We start from the raw sequence: 17,932 nt of genomic DNA, 5'->3' as shown, positions 1-17,932 counted from the left end.
GGAACATGGAGAGAAGAGTGACTAGATGAGGAACACAGGGAAGGCAAAAATGACAGAAACCTAAATCCTAGGAACTAAGAATAAACACAAGCAAAAAACATGAATTACAATAATCCAAGAACATAAATAAACCCATAAACATAAAACACTGTGTCAGACACAGTACTGTGACAGTATCTTTGCTGTTTCTGGGACTGCGCTCTTCTGGACAGAGATCTCTGACGGTTCTGCTCACCCAGTTTGGGGGTCGCTGTCCCGAGTGCTGTGATTACCACGGGGACCACTGTTACCTTCACCCTCCACTTCTTCTCGAGTTCTTCTCTCAGCCCTTGGTACTTCTCCAGCTTCTCATGTTCCTTCTTCCCAATGTTGTTATCATTCAGTATAACTACATCTATTACTACAGTCATCTGCCTCTGCTTGTCCACAACTACTGTTAGCCATCACCAGTTTGTCCATCTATATCCGGAAGTCATCCAGAAGTCTCACAGGATCTCAGCTCAGTGTGGTCATTAACCACCCAAGAGGGCTAACCTAAAAACCCTATCCCATTTTGACCTCGGGACTTCCATGCCATACTTGGCACTAGTGTTCCTGTATATGATGCCAGTCACTTGGTTATGGCGTTCAATGTAAGCCCTGCCTGCTAACATCTTGCATCCTGCTATTATATGCAGCCTGCACCAGGGGTCTTGCCTGGAGTGGTAGACCCCAGCCTATATGTATCTTGGGCTGAGAGCTTGTTCCTGTGCTGCCATGATTAGTGTCTCTCTGCCGTTTTACAATCCATCTTTGTGCAGCCATTGGTAGGATTTTTTAAATATTAATACATGTAATAATATATAAAAAAGCAAAATAACACCAGTAATCACACAGACTGCAATGATGATACAATAATATTATGCAACAGTTCAGCAGGATGAGTAAAGTGCCATGTGCAACAGCATCTGCTGTGAAAATGAATAGTGGATAATGTGTACAGAACAGTGCGTTGTACTGCAAGGATATTTCAAGTATTACAAAGCTATTGTATGTGTGTATTCTGGCCTGGTCCATAGCAGTCACAGCGCTGAGGAAAAAGCAATTGTTCAGTCTGATTGTGGGTATGAATGGCTCTGTACCTGCGTCATCATGTCTTTTACAAGCTCTTCAGACAATGTCCTTAAAATTACATTAATTTGCACAAATGCAGGACTTGAGTAGATCTGTCTATATTTAAAGGAAAATCCAAAATCTAAATTTAGGACTTTGTAAATATGACAACATGTACAGCTTCTCCTGCACTGTAAATCCACAAGCTGCAGCCATTTTGACCAAAACAGGAAGTAACTGACATTTGATTTGATAAAGAAATATTAGCAAGTTTATGGACCGAGCAGTGAAGGAAACTTAGGCACAGGTTAAAGTCCAAAAAATGATTTTTTTATTTAACCCAAAAAACATAATTGGTTAACTCATGCAAAAAGAATCAAAATCTTGGGCCCATAAAAGAGGTCAAACTAACAAAACTCTACTCAAAGTTAACAACACAACTGATAACTCAAACAAACTGACCTAACTTAATGAGACAAAGGGGAAACTTAAATAGTGGCTGATCAGCCCACAAAAACAGGAAAAGGGGTAAAACACACAAAACCTAATTAAACCAAACATAATGAACTCCAATTCCCCCCCATGGTCCTGAGTTATGGCGTGAACCAATTTGTAGCCTTCCTTCAAAGCTCGCTCCGCCCCTTTTCCACCTCTTGGCTCCTTAATCAAGGGACTGGAACAGCTGCAACTAAGGTAACTCAGAAAACAAAAGATTAATCATACATAACAGTGTAAACTAAAATGTGCGCACTTATTTTAGAATGCAGCGTTATGTGGATATGTGAATGAATTCTAAACCAAAACCAGTTATTTATTGTTCTGTAAATAAATTCCTATATTTAAAGAAAGAAATGTGAATGCAATATTACTTATAAGCCTCTACACTAACATGGTGATATTACCACTGTGTGGCTGTAAGTGCAGCCATCACAGTTAACAACAGACTTTATTTCACAAGTCTGACCAAAAATCCATGAATGAGATCCACTGACCTTTGAGATGAGAGAACCAGAAATACAAAACTTCAAACTCTTTTGCAAATTTTGGGGCTCATTTCTGTTTTGGCCTATCACAGAGTGCACACAGTGGCCGACTAATATTTCAGTCAGACTCTGATGAACTCATGAAGATTTCTGATGTAGGACAATAACAGAAAAGAGGTTGGTTAAAAAAATGGTTATAAATAATCCCACTCGCTTTTCTGACGGTTAGGTATTTATTATTAGTGAGGGTTTCAGGATGATAACAGTGATTTCTTTACTGGTACTTTATTATTACATATTTTTAAAAACCAAATAGTCATAAATTCATGTAAATACTATCCCAGAAAAAAGTGATTTCATGCAAGCTCTGGCTTTTAATATTCATCCACTTGTAGTCAATAAAGTCCCAACAAAAAATCCTGCAAACTGGAGCTTTCACTTGGATGGCAGGACTGAAAAGTCTAAGTAAAACTATTCTAAAAGAAAAGATTAACATCAATACGCTGCAGCTCTGAAAGATTAGTACCCCCAGAGGCTGACTGGCCCCTTAGCCAGCAGGTTCCCCTGAGGTGATAAATCACAGGCCTGTTCCAGGGCAGTCTGCAGCAATTTGCTACAGGAGCATCCAGCTGTTGGGCTAAAAACTAATGGCTGATTGTACGCTGTGGCATCTTGGCACAGAGAACAATTCAATTTCCACATGATGAATGAGCAGAGTGAGGTGGATGTGAGACGGTGGCCTCAAAAAACCAATCATGGCTCAGAGGAAACAATAAGAAAAAAAAGACTAAATCAGGTTTAGCTGAAAATAAAATCATCCTTAACTTTCTCTTAAAAATAAGATTACGTGTGTGCAGTGTTTTTAAAAGGACCATCATGACATGAGTGTTATTCTGTATTTTCCTCTTCCACACAGCGCAGTGAAACCTTTTCTTTATTATTAAAACTGCTCCTGGAGTTTTCCTTTTGTCCGTGGGATTAGGATATATTGAACAAAGGAAGTTGAAGATGGAGCTGCCAGGCAGGAGGAAAAGACCACAGAGCGGATTCGTGGATGTAGTGAAGGAGGACATGCAGAGGGTAGGTGTAACAGAGGAGGATGCTGGGATAGGGTGAGATGGAGGCAGATGATCCACTGTGGCGACTACTAAAACGAGCAAAAGAAGCAGGAACAACTTGGAAAAATGACTTCATAAAGGGTGCACATTTACATTCAGCAAAAAGAAACAGCATAATAACTACAGCACTCTGAAGGACATATCCAAACAGTCAGGGGATGAATGTGACAGGATTTGAGATCATTAAAGAAGCACAGAAAGAGTAAAAAAAGATTTGTATGAATATCTAATAAATACAAATTCAGCATCTCCTTGTCTTCCATTATTTAAATGGCCTTTGAGTCTAAATAATAGTTGTGTAAATCATTTTGAGTGCTCAGAGTATAAAAGCGCTATATAAGAACCTGTCCATTTACCATTAAAATCTTTAACTCTAATCATGTTCGCATATTTTAGAAACAGTGTATTATGAATGCACTTAAAGTTACAGTGTGCAAAATCTTGCCACTTGTTTAATAAGGAGAGATCATTTGGAAGAACTGACATGATTTACTGAGATGGAGAACTTAATGTATTTAGTGATTAGATCCCGATGAACCATCACGGCAAAATGGATTGAGGACAGGACCCCCCTGGAGTTTAGACGCCGCTGGTGGTGAAGATGAATACTGAGGCTTGGATGGAGCTCTGACTGATTTGTGTGATGCTGGAGGTGGGGAGGAGGAGGGCTGCACAAAAAAAGAGTCTGAAAGGGAGAATGACAGAAAACCCAGATATCTATCTGGTACTACCACTTATTGGAAAACCCTAAAAACCAAGTTAAGTCGAGTCGAGCCGACCTGAGTAGGTACTAGTGGAAAAAAGGGCTAGGTTTGAAGTGGAGCTAACTTTGTTGGACTTTGACATGGATAAACTCTCATACGATGTGAGAATGTAATCAAACTGTTTATCAGAGGGTTTAGCTTGTCAGATATCCACAGATGGGAGTGTCACATGTCTAATCTGTTGACAATAAGGGGATCTGCAACTGTATCAGGAATAAATAAGCATGTTTATGCAAGTTTTATGTGTTAGCCCTTCAGAAGATGAGGCTTGAGGTGAGGATGATGGGTGGCATTTATTTAAGATGCTGATCATGCTGTTTTGTCACATTTTTTGTGTTTTTCTCAGATGATAAAACATAGGTATGAGCCTTCATATCTTGAGTCTGAAGGTGCAGACATTAATTAAAATTTGCCTTCACGCCTACGAGTTCTCTTCTCTCTGTTGTACTTTGTATGTGGCCAGTCTGGAGCCATGTACATAGACACAGGGAGAACGGCAAAGTCCAACTTGGCCACTGTATTCAACATAGCGAGCAGCACGGCAGCTTCTGCAAACTGGCACCCAGTCCTTTGTATTATTAATGGATTAATTCTAAAATTATGAGAAGGCATCAGTTTGTAGGAAGATAAAATTACTCATTAATCAGTTTGTTGTGTTTATGTTATGTTTATGAGTACAAAACTTTTTTTTTCTGTTAAATAATCTCAAAAATGACAGACTTTACCTTTAAAATCTTACTCAGAAACCTAGAACGAAAACAGAAGAAAAGAAGTAAAATTGAAAAGTACAATATTTGGTTTTCAGACATAGTAAAGTAAAACTACAGAGCACAATAATGTGGCGAATGATGAAGAGAAATCCTTCAAATTGTATTTATTACAGAAAAGTACAAAATTAAACAGATGAAAGCCTCAGTGAAGACTGTGCGAGCAGCGTGAAGGTTAATAGATCATCTCCATCAGGGACAGAGAGCGGCCTGCCAGAAGAGGGCATGATGCTCCAGTCAGTCATGCTGCTCTGAACTGAAACACAGTGTTTGCACTGCGGGCATAAATAACATAAGGTCAGCTGGAATAACTGTGTACTGCTGTTGTTCGGCTATTATAGTTTAATGTAAAGATAAGGAAAAGAGCTTTAAATCTTATTTGAATAATGAAATCGTTCACCAAACTGGAGCATAGGCATTTTGGATGGTCTGTCCCACACTGCATGGCCTAATATCAGCCAGAAAACGCATTTTAAATGCTCCAAAGGGCACAAACTGCAAACTCACAGTGAAGAGGTCCAGTTCAGTGACACCGACCTGCTCCAGTTTCGTGTCTGCACACCTGTCAGTCAAAGTGGCCACAAAGCTAATTCTGTATCCAGATGCTTCAGCAATCCTCAGATGTCTGCAGGGGGAACTTTTTATAGAGCCTGAAACTTTTGTGGCATACTGGACATTAGCATGGGAGTCTATGGGGAAATTTTGGACGTTATAAGTATTGCATGTGTTTGCACTGAAGTGTGGGTTTCATTTTTCAGCTGTCAACATACACTGAGAAAAAAAATACAAAACTAAAAAGTGTAATTTTGACCCACAATATCCCACAATATTTTCTTATGTTTTTTGACTCCTACACTATGTCCAAGTGTGAAGATTCCTATTAATAGAAAACTACTAGAGGAATATTTTACTGAAGTTTGTTGTTGGTGGAACAAAAAAAACGATGTTTTCAGGAAATGTGCCCAGCTCTCTGATGAAAGCTCATATACTGAAACATGTCGGAGCTTTTTAGGTTGAACATGACCAAGGCATCAAGTTAGAGGCATTTGAATTCATTTGAATTAAATTACAGTGCCTACCAGTGTTGGTCAAGTTACTTGAAAATAGTAATTAGTTACTAATTACTTCTCCAAGAAAGTTACTTTACTGATTACTTCTTTTCAAAAGTAATTAGTTACTTTATTATTTAGTTATATAATATGTAATAAATATGTAATAAAACAATAGACCTTTCAGCCCAATTCTATTTTTTCTGCATAATCCATCATATAAAATTGAATTTAATGAAAAAGTCTCTTTTTAGAAATAGTTTTAATCTTTTAACTTTATGCACATTGCATCAACCAAAGATGAAATTATATGCAACATTCTCTGACTTGAAGAAATTCTGTAACATTTAAACCGATTTTCTGCATTTTCCAGCATACAAAATAAAATAATTTATCGCGTTTACACTCACGCTTTCAAACAGATGCAAGTAAAACACAGCAAAAAATAGATAAAATCAAAGATTGAGCGACACGAAGTCCTGTCCCCTTGTTTTCGCTGTAGAAAGACGTTTTCTTCCCTGGCAGAGTGTACAGCGGACACTAATGTTTTTGCCACTTTTTATGGAATCAAACTCAAAGTAATGTAAGTACTTTCAAGCTTTAAACGCTGCACGGTCGTACTCTCTACCGCACTCCACATTATTATTGATCCACACATGTATGTCGCTGCCACAGACGCCGCACACTCATACATCATTGTCATGAGATACTCTCAAAAACAAAATCACGGTTCAGTAACGCAACGTGCTTACGGGAAAGTAACAGTAATCTAATTACTTTTTTGCAATATTAATCCCTTACTTTATTTGTTACTTGAAAAAAGTAATTGAGTTACAGTAACGTGTTACTTTTACCGCGTTACTGCTCATCTCTGGTGCCTACACACATCACTCACTGCATTCAAGAAACATTTGATGGCGAGTCTTGCTCTAAACTGGAAATAACACTGAGTGCATGTCTGTACTGAACAACTCGTGCTGGTTATACAGGGAGATGTTCAACACATCTATAGGCGTCTACACAGCGATGCAAATGCAAAGAAACATAGGGGATCAGCTACAAATTCTTTCATGCCTCTCATGTCTGTATCTAATAAATCACTGGATCTTAAATCCCCTTCTCATCATGAAAGCATGGGATTGATATGATGTTTGTCACACAGATGAGCAATAGCCGCCGAGCTCGATGATTTCCAGGTGAGCCAGGAGGTAACCTGCTGATTGTGTTGAAGCTGCTGATCAATCTGCTAGAAAGATGTACTGTTGCTCAGGGCCATTGGAGCTCTGGTAATCAGTTAATGCACATCATTGAGAGCCCAGGAAAAAAAGCCCCAAAACTCCACCTCTGCCACATAAACAACAAAAAAATGATTCAAATCTGTCACAAGTTTAATGTTTTTATTCTGAGATAATGCTTCAGTCATGCTCCTCGTCACCAAACGTGACAATGATATGGTAGCAACACAATGATATATTTGTGTGCACACAAATACAAGTTGGCTAATTTCAGTCTAATTGGTGCTGTGGCTGCAGTGATGCTGATGCTGTGCCAGTCCGTTGTGATAAAAAGAGATCTGAGCCTAAAATTTAAGCTCTCAATTTACCAGTCGAGCTACATCCCAACCCTCACCTATGGTCACAAGGTTTGGGTACTGACTGAAAGAATGAGATCATGGATACAAGTGGCAGAAATTAGCTTTCTCTGAACGGTGGCTGGCTTTTCCTTTAGAAATAGGGTCAGGAGTTTGGCCACCCAGGAGGGGCTCAGAGTAGAGCCACTACTCCTCCACATCGAATGAAGCCAATTGAGGTAGTTAACGCATCAGACAAGGATGCCTCCTGGGCATCTCCTGGGTGACCCAGGACACGCTGGAGAGATTATATCTCTCGGCTAGCCAGGGAACACCTATGTATTCCCCAGGACAAGTTGGAGAAGGTGGCCGGGGAGAGGGAGCGTCACGGCTGCGGCAGCAGTCGTTTGGTGTTGTGAAGGATGACCCAAATACTGGCAAAAGCTGTGCTGCAAGTGAGCTTTATTTACAGAGTGGCAAAGTGGCAAACAGGAAATGAGGAATGAGCTAGACATAAACTAAACTGGGAAAACTAGAAACCAAACCTGAAATCATAATATACAGAGACACACGTGATGAAGAGCAGAGAGACGCCGGGAACACCAGGTAATGCAGACGGAGCGACAATGAACACAGGCGAAACCATATTATATAAACACACAAGGTAACAAGGGAATGACACACCAGAGGAGGACACAGCTGAACCTAATTAGACATGAGAGACACAGACTTTCAAAGTAAAACAGGAAATTAAAACTGTCTTATAAACACAAACTCAGGGACACTAACAGAGCACCAGGGGAGGACACAGGTAGATACAACAAAACACTAAACACAAGAACCCAAACCCTAAGAACTAACAAAAACACATCATGAAATTAGAGATTAATAATGTAAAACAGAAAACATTGAGTCACCAACCCAGGACCGTTACAGGGAGGCTTCTCTGCTTAGGCTGCTGCCCCCATGACCCGGCCCTGGATAAGCGGATGGCTGATTTTACCTTATAATATAAAGCATCTTGTTGCAAAAATAGGAAATGTCTTCTCTGCAGCTTCAGTATCCATGCACACCATTTTTGGATTCCCCCATAACAAAGATTCTCCAACTACTGTATGGCCTCATATTACTCTGGGAACACCAGGAAGGTTGCTTGAAAATTGAGTTGAAATCATCACCACAGCAGGCATTACCTTCATGTGCTGGCAGGAACATCAGATTAACAGCTTGAAATGAGAATGAATAAAGTCACGTATGTCTTTTGGCTGTTTATATTTAAAAAATAAACCCTGACAGGTGCAAGACTAGCTCACTGGTTGAACATGTGATACCACATATCTGAAATGCAGTGGCCTGGGTTTGATCCCTTTGTTGCGTGCCTTCCTTCGCACTCGCTCCCCTCCTTCCTGTCTACTCTTCACTGCTGCACTGTTAAACAAAGGTGGAAAATGCCACAAAATAAAATAAAAACATGACACCGAAGCTAAAGCAACTCAAGAATCAAGTGAACGCCTGTGTACTGAGCATTAAGTGTGATGTGTGTTTAATGAATAGAGCTCATTGAGTTAACATTTCTCTTGAGAGTTTGTGAAGTTGATACTGGCCTGCTTAATTAAAAAACGTGTTGCCATTTTGATGAAGATGACTTTAAAATTAGTATCTCCCTCAGCTGCGCCCGAGCATCCTAATTATGAATTCTGCACGTCGGAGAATGTGGACTGATGTGACACAAACAACAGAGTGGAGTGGGAAAAATTCATTAGGGCAAAAATTAGCAAGATGAAAATGACTTTGAGACATAACGGAGGAAAGAAGGATTTGAATGACGGTGTAGGGCTGTCTTGGAAAGCTTCATTTAAGGACCATTCAAAGATAAAGGTCATGGTGTAAATATATATGTATATTAGTATGTTTCCTATCTCTTTCTAGAGGAGTGTCTGAATGCCGTTGAACCTTTGCATAAACGTTGCCAATGTGGTGTGTATAAATCTCACCATCGTATATATTTTTACATTTGAAGGTTAAACCTGAACGCTTAATACTGACCTTACGACTGTGTTCGTCTTCCACACGTTTGTTGACATGTGTGATGCACGTCCTATGTTCCCTATGCTACATTTTTTAACAGTCAATGCAAATTGTTTAATCTTCCCTATGCAGCTGAGTGAAGGCTGATTATCGATCAACTTGTGGAAATAAGCCACTATAGCACAGCAGAGCATACAACAGCAATGTGGGGGATAAAAAAACGAAGTCATCATTGTGTCACGAGAGACTTTATTAAGCAACTCACTGGGTATTAAACTTTCTATATTTATATTTTGATTTTGTAGACAGTTAATGTTTGACCTGTGTAGTGTCAAATTTGCTAGTTATTTTGAATTATGCAGTGGATTGTCTTCATTTCTTGAATCAGTTAGTCTTTTGGCTTTTTGATCACAGTTTAAACTTTACTTGAACATAATTTAACACCTGATGGATGCTTCAAAGTGACAATCATGATGCCTAGAGGATACACAGACATTCAAAGCTCTCAGGGGATTCAACTGTTGGGGAAATGCATTAATAAAAGCCTGAATAACTCTTCAGTTCTTTAGAAAGATCATGGACATTGTTACCCAAAAGTCCAGAGAACTTTGAGTAAAATCATCTCTTATTTGATGTTTTTCTTACTGGATGCTCCGTGTGGATAGCTGTTAACCTGAAGGTCATTGTACAAAAGTCAGGAAGTAACACCGCTGGCAGCCCAGTGCAGCATGGTGACAGGCCCACTTATCACTGTTAAGTTTGGAGTGAAGGTCTCCTATTAACTGCACACCCTCCTTAATCACAGTTGTATTCAAATATGTAAGAGAAAAAATTACTCATACCTCAGTCACACTGTAAAATTTAAAAAAACACATCACAAAATTAAGCTAGCTAGCCAAATAGCATTCTTGGAGAGCCTCACCCCCCTGCAGTCTATTAAAGAGCTTAACAGATGCATGGAGGCTGAAGCAAAAAGGCAGTATTATGCGCATGTTATATATCGCATGTTATATATATATAACTCTTTAAAAAAAAAAAAAAAAAAAAAAAAAAAAAAAAAAAATATATATATATATATATATATATATATATATATATATATATATATATATATGAAGAGGCCGCTAGAAAAGCTGCAACCTCCAAGTACCTGCAGAGGGTCAGGCAAGTCCTGAGGAGTCAGCTGAATGGTAAGAACAAGATCCGGGCCATCAACACGTACGCCCTGCCCGTGATCAGGTACCCTGCTGGGGTAATAGGCTGGCCAAAGGAGGAGATAGAAGCCACTGACATAAAGACAAGAAAGCTCCTTACCATGCATGGAGGGTTTCACCCCAAGTCCAGCACCCTGAGGCTGTACGCTAAGCGGAAGGAAGGGGGCCGGGGACTGGTGAGTGTCAGCACCACAGTCCAGGATGAGACAACGAACATCCAAGAATACATTGGGAAGATGGCCCCAACTGACCGAGTGCTCAGTGAATACCTCAGGCAGCAGAAACCCAAGAAAGAGGAGGGAGATGAGGAACCATCATGGAAAGACAGGCCCCTTCACGGTATGTACCACCGGCAGATAGAGGAGGTGGCTGATATCCAGAAATCCTACCAGTGGCTGGACAAAGCTGGACTGAAAGACAGCACAGAGGCACTAATCATGGCAGCACAAGAACAAGCTCTGAGCACAAGATCCATAGAGGTTGGGGTCTATCACACCAGGCAAGACCCCAGGTGCAGGCTGTGTAAAGATGCCCCAGAGACAATCCAGCACATAACAGCAGGGTGCAAGATGCTAGCAGGCAAGGCATACATGGAACGCCATAACCAAGTGGCCGGCATAGTGTACAGGAACATCTGTGCCGAGTATAACCTGGAAGTCCCGAGGTCAAAATGGGAGATGCCCCCAAGGGTGGTGGAGAATGACCGAGCTAAGATCCTGTGGGACTTCCAGATACAGACGGACAAAATGGTGGTGGCTAACCAACCGGACATAGTGGTGGTAGACAAACAGAAGAAGACGGCCGTAGTGATCGATGTAGCGGTTCCGAATGACAGCAATATCAGGAAGAAGAAACACGAGAAGCTGGAGAAATACCAAGGGCTCAGAGAAGAGCTCGAGAGGATGTGGAGGGTGAAGGTAACGGTGGTCCCCGTGGTAATCGGAGCACTAGGTGCGGTGACTCCCAAGCTAGGCGAGTGGCTCCAGCAGATCCCGGGAACAACATCGGAGATCTCTGTCCAGAAGAGCGCAGTCCTGGGAACAGCTAAGATACTGCGCAGGACCCTCAAGCTCCCAGGCCTCTGGTAGAGGACCCGAGCTTGAAGGATAAACCGCCCGCAGGGGCGTGCTGGGTGTTATATATATATTTAAATATTATATATATATATATATATATATTTTTTTTTTTTTTAAAAAGAGAGCCTCAAGTTGCTGTCATTTCTGCCCTTTTGCACGGTCTGCTCTGTAGAAGACTTTCACTTTCAGCTAGCCATGGTGAACCATGTGGAGTGAAAATAAAGTGTTACTGGAGACTAACAGGATTTTTTCCCCAACAGCAGCCATAATTTCAGCCTCAAACAACATAAAACCCCCAAATACACAAAAGACTGCTCTTTGGTCAGACCTGAATTATATTCTATATCCCTGCAACAAACCAAACAGTTTTTTTAATGGACTCGGGCTCTGTTATTATCATTGATGCTTAATTTTGTTTATCATGACATTAAATATATTTAATGCACTCCTGGATTTAAAATAAAATGCAACATGAAACTTTAAATTTGTGCAGTAAGACTGCAGGTCATTAACAACACAGCATGAAGCTGCTGTGTGAGTTCTGAGAGGGGAGAAACGGTGATGCATCACAGAGTAACTGTGATGCATATGACTTACTAGCACTGAGGTTCAGGGTCATTCCTGTGCCAGGAGACATTTTAAATCTTCCCATATCTCCGTGTTAATCAAAAGCAGCTGACATGAGGTGTTTTTTCCTTTGCTGTGCTTTGATTGCTTGTGATGTTGTTGTTATGAAGCACTTTGTTAAAACTTGAATTGTGGCATCTTTCTTGTTGTGAATGTAGCTATCAGACGCTTAACACAGGAACAAAGAAAATATTTGAAAGGATAATCGTCATATTTTGCAGGTCAGAATTCGAATACAAAAAAGAGAGGCGGAGTTCAGAACAAGAGATGAGCCTTTATTCGTGTTTATAATCCAAAACAGAGTGGCAGAAAACCCACAAAAACCCACAAACATAACGACACGATCAGGGAAACACAGGTGAAGACAATCACTACAATGATGCAGGGGAGGAAATAAAAATGGTTCTGTCATGTAAAGAGTGTCTTATTGGTTTCGAGAACAAAATGCAGTTAAATTGGTTTAATTTAAAACAAACAAACAAACAAAAACTAGATTTTGTACAGCTGGAATCCAGCCGGCTCATAAGCCCATAAATCCAAACAGGAAGATCACAACGATGAAACCCATGGGCAGACAAAACAGGACAAAGAGTCAATATAACACAGCAAAGAACTGAGAGGACAGATGTTCTGTGACATTCGTGAAACCACCACTTTCTCATTTCAGAGGGAATTTGATTGAGAAATAATGGTAAATGGACTGATTCTTATACTGGCTTTTCAAAGGAGCTTGCAAAGAAAAGCGTCTGGACTTCTTTAAGTTGCTTGAAGACGTTTCACCTCTCATCCGAGAAGCTTCTTCAGTTCTAAGGTCAAATGGTGGAGAGTCCCAGATATAAACCTAGTGGGAGTGACCCCCCACAGAGGGACAAAAGGACCCCCTGATGATCCTCTAATCGCCTGAGCCAAGGTGGGAAACTGGGCGTGGGAAACTGGGCGTGGGTCTGGCTGATTGGGAACTAGAACTGAAGAAGCTTCTCGGATGAGAGGTGAAACGTCTTCAAGCAACTTAAAGAAGTCCAGACGCTTTTCTTTGCAAGCTCCTTTGACTACGATGACCTGGATGACTGAGAACCTTCACAGACATATACTGGCTTTTCTACTCTCCTGGAGTACTCAAAGCGCTGTATACAACCACAAGATGCTGTAATCCTAGAAAATAATAATAAGAGAAGTTTACATTTGCAATTCTGGAGAAATAGCAGTGAAAGAAAATTACCTACATAATTTTCACTCGTGGGAATATGTAATTACATTAAGTTAGAAGTTTTTAGATGTTTAGAAGAGGTGATTAAGAGGCTTTTCTATTTAAGGGGAGAGGAAATTATAGGGGAAATCTCAGGCAGGCTGTGCAGTTTAAATGATGCTCAGATGGTACAAAGGAGCCCAAAGTGTGCCTAAAAAATGAGTTTTGGTAAACAAAGTGAAGTTGTTTCATGTTAAAGTAGTTAATGAGTTGTTAAGAGAGATTTTATTTTTGGGGGCTTTTTTTTTTTTTTTTTTTACTGTTGATTTATTTTATATAATAAATATTAGTGCTTATTTATGAACTGGCCCCTCGCTTCCTGTCTGGTCACACTCCAAAAGCAGACCCAGAGGAAGGAAGTTGACAGGAATAAGTACTAAAATCATTCACTGATAGATAAACTGTGTCAGTCACTGTCACATTGTCTCTTTCAAACTCTGACTTTCTTTCAGTAAACAACAAATCCTCATTAACACTGGGCTGCTCATACCTTACAGTCATAATTTCTCATTTGAGAAAAATCACTATCTGCTTCACAGGAGGTGTCATTCATTCTTTAATTTTTGCATCTGACTGACGTGTTTCAGTCTCTCATTAAATACTGTGGTCCTGTAAAAGTGCCCTATCCGCTGACATGATATGCTTGTTTTTTATGCAAGACCTCCCTTTGTGTGATTTCCTCAGGCCGAGGCCGCTGCACATTTCTGCAGATACAGCAGAACTGTCTCCTTTTTGCAGGAAAATTTATCAGATCAATTACTGTGTTAATTATTTTGATTTATTTGGGCCTCTGCACAGTGAACTTCGAAATGCATTACATTCAAGAGGCAGTCAGCTAAATCCTGTGATATCTGCACACAGTAACGATGTGTTTTTGAGCACTATGGATCAACAAAATGGAAGAATTGTTAGAAATTAACCTTTTTTTTTTTGATGAAAAAGCTACAGTGCTAAGCATCATGATGGGTTTAGAACTAAAAGCCTTGAAAGTCGATGCTTCAAAAAGAAAAGCAGTTCCACACACACAACTACACCTTTTAACCAGAGTTCCAAAACATCAAAACCAGCATAAATCATACAAACACATAAACATTCTCGTTCTGTTTAAATAGTCGAAAAATTGGGCTGTAGCAGCAGCATCACACAGACAAAGACCAAGAATCACTGGCAGCTTTTAACCTGGGTAACATCTGGCTTTCCTTCCTCCTGTAAAGAAAGAAATGTGTGGGGTCAGATCACACACTGAAAAGGGAAGCCAATGTGGAAGTGTCCTGAACCTGTATTTTTTTCTAATGTCCAGCAGGGGGCGAATCCTCTGGTTAGACTTCCGGTTTTGTAGAAGTCTAAGAATAAGCAGTCGTCAGCTCCCTGTTCTATAGAGATTTATCCAGGATTCTCACTGACTAATGGCTTGACAATCCTAATCTGGTGTCACACCTGTTTATGAGTGAGTGATGGATAAAGATGAAGACAGTGAGCTTAAAGTTTACATAACTGTTATACTGTCTGCAGGTTAGCACTAATCCACTTTCCACTCTTGTTTGGCTAAGAATTTCCAAGATGATAAAATCACATGGTTCCAAATGGCAATTGAAATAAGCATTGAATCAAAGATTTACATGGCTGCTGCACAAGAAGCTGACTGTGGTTGTTGAAATGAAACTGGTGATGCTGTCTAGTGAGTAGATGGCTTTTATTTACCCCATATATATATCCTTTTATCACAACCCAACACCTAAACTTTTAGACTTTAGTATTACTTTATCACATTTTTTTAAACATGTAAATGATCTCTGGTTATTGAAGTAAATGCAGTGAATAAACAGTCCAGTGTGATGGACAGAAACGTAACACTGATGTTAGTTTCTGCTTTTAAATGAAAAATAGCGGCTGCCGAGCCCTTTGGCATTGTTGAGTGACTCAAATCAATACTTCATTCCAAATTAACAGGAGTTTGTTCTCAGGCAGGCATTGATCCCATAGACCTGCGGAGGAGTTATTGCACACAAATCATAATTTATTATGGCCTTTAAGCTCTGCTGACCCGCAGGGGCAGTGTAACAGGCACATGTGACAGTTCGGGCACTTTCTGTTTCCAGGCTGATGTTTGGTTCAAATACAATCACAACAACAGTGACTGACCCTGAGGGTGGAACCACCAGCTCTGATCAGTCAACGACTGATTGATTGATGCCATAATTACGTGTTTCAGCTGTAGAATTACAAAATGGTAAAATATTCAGTAATGAGGTGGTTTGATTTGACAGTTATATGAAGTGAGGTGCCCCTGCAGACTAAACTAAGGCTGTATGATTGCTTCATCTTTCTGGTCATCAGTCTTATTGGCTTTAATGTCAAGCTCACGTAATGACAATTTATATATCATTATACCTGGAAGTCATAGAGATGATGGAAGTTTTCCAATTTGAATGTCAGTGTAATGAGTGGAAAATCCATGCTTGTGGTCAGAGCTATCAGCTATGAGAGGCCATAAATCATTGCCCCAGCACACAGGATTTTAATTTATACACAGTGGTTCCAAAATGGTGTGCCATGGGGCAAGTCCAGGTATGCCAGTTGGGCTTTGTTATGACTGTACAGTATTATTGCAGTGTACATCCACACAATATGCTGTGACGTGAATAATAATTTACCAGCTGGGTAACTAAATTAAAAAGGGATAGAAATGGTGGGAAATATAGAGCTCAGACTGACAACAAGAACATTAAGAGTAGAGAAAATGGATCAGACTGAACACCAGTGCAGATACAAATACCAGCAGGAAATACTTACAGCTTCATCTGGACCAGGAATCTGCACAGCCACAGGGCATCACTGCTGGTAGCAGCAAACTAAAGAGGCACTTGGAAACCAGAAATATCTTGTGTGAACAATTAGTCTACCTCAGTATCCAAGTTTGCTTTTGCCACCTGAGTCACCACTTTCCCAAATTTTAAAGGGGAAACTAAAGTAAAATTAAGATATGAAACCTCTGAAACCTGCTTTATGGCTCGCCCATTAATCTTTACGTTTCATTTATTGGTTTCTGTTGAGGACTAAGCCCTAAAGGAAAAGCAAACCAGCATTTTTATGTATGGTTACTGTGAGAAATGGATCGTAAATAATGTGACAAAAGAAATAAAGTACTTCTGCCCTGTTCTGTCATGACAATGAATGTATGTTTAATGTAGAGCTGTTGGTTTTAATTGTGTTGTTTTGTTGTTTTATGAGCCTTGCAAACATTGTAGATTTCAGTATTTTAGTAGAAAATACTGAAAATACTGATCGCTGTCAATTTTCTTTGTCAATTTTTAGAGCCTCAGCTATGACCATGTATGGTTTTGGGGTGAGGGAAGGGAGACAGAACGAAACACACGCTTTTGAAAAGAAGCCAGAGATGAATAATAATTAATCATTAAGCATAGAGTGGTGTGTACACACAGAGAATGGCAAGAGGTGGTAAACGTAGCTGCTGTATTTCACAGGGAGAGAAAAGTAAGAGGGAGCTAAATTCACTCAAAGATGGAGAAAGATAAAAACAGGACAGGAGAGGAAGAAGAGAGCTTAGATTTAAAGGTAAGAACTGCGTTAGGTAAGGTAAGAAGTGAGTTACATCAAGTGTAGCAGAGATGAATTTAAAGTTAAGTGCATCACTGACTTCCACCTTCATAACAACTTTATAGGGTCTAGTATGAAGACAGCATCAGCAGTGTCAGTGTAGAGTTTGAAAATGAGCCTGAACAACTGTGCTCATGTTCTACTCAACACTTCAAGCTGAGTACATTTATTAGGATTAAAATTTAGACTAAAACAAAATTTGTTTTCTCATCTACTAATATTATTTTATTATTACGTTAATATAGTACAAGGTTCAGTTAGCTTAGCACAAAAACAGGTAGAATTGTAGAGCTGCTTTTTTACTGTCTTAATATGAGTACATTTCAGAGCCGGTACAGAAGAAGAAACTTCTTTTCTTGAGTAAAGTATGTCACAGTTTGAGGAAGCAGACTGTAGGGGGAGTGAGAAGGAGGACCCAAAAACGGACACGGAAGGAGACGAAACTGAGTTCAAACAAAAGGCAAGCCATTTATTCAGGCTAATTAAACAAGAATACAAAATAAAGCAATAACGAATAGGGGCAAAAAAAATGTAACTAAAACCTAAACTGGAAAAACTAAACTGTCGTAACTATGACAAAGGACATGAACATGATTCTGAACAGGAACATGCGAGAAACTATGGTAAGGATGAACATGAACTGAACCGAGTCATGAAATACATGGAACCCGGCATGACGTGGAGGGAAGGAACACAGACGACTGACAAAGACTGAACGAAAACACAGACTAAATACACACAGGAGGTGATCAGGGCAAGTGGAAAAACATGGGGAAACAG

The sequence above is a fragment of the Aulonocara sp. 'chitande type north' Nkhata Bay genome, linkage group LG23 (genome assembly GCF_057382095.1).
Source record: "Aulonocara sp. 'chitande type north' Nkhata Bay isolate Kocher_YH1m ecotype deep benthic linkage group LG23, A_spYH_male_GT1.1, whole genome shotgun sequence".
NCBI classification, from domain to species: Eukaryota; Metazoa; Chordata; class Actinopteri; order Cichliformes; family Cichlidae; genus Aulonocara; species Aulonocara sp. 'chitande type north' Nkhata Bay.
Note: the sequence above shows the minus strand (reverse complement) of the source record.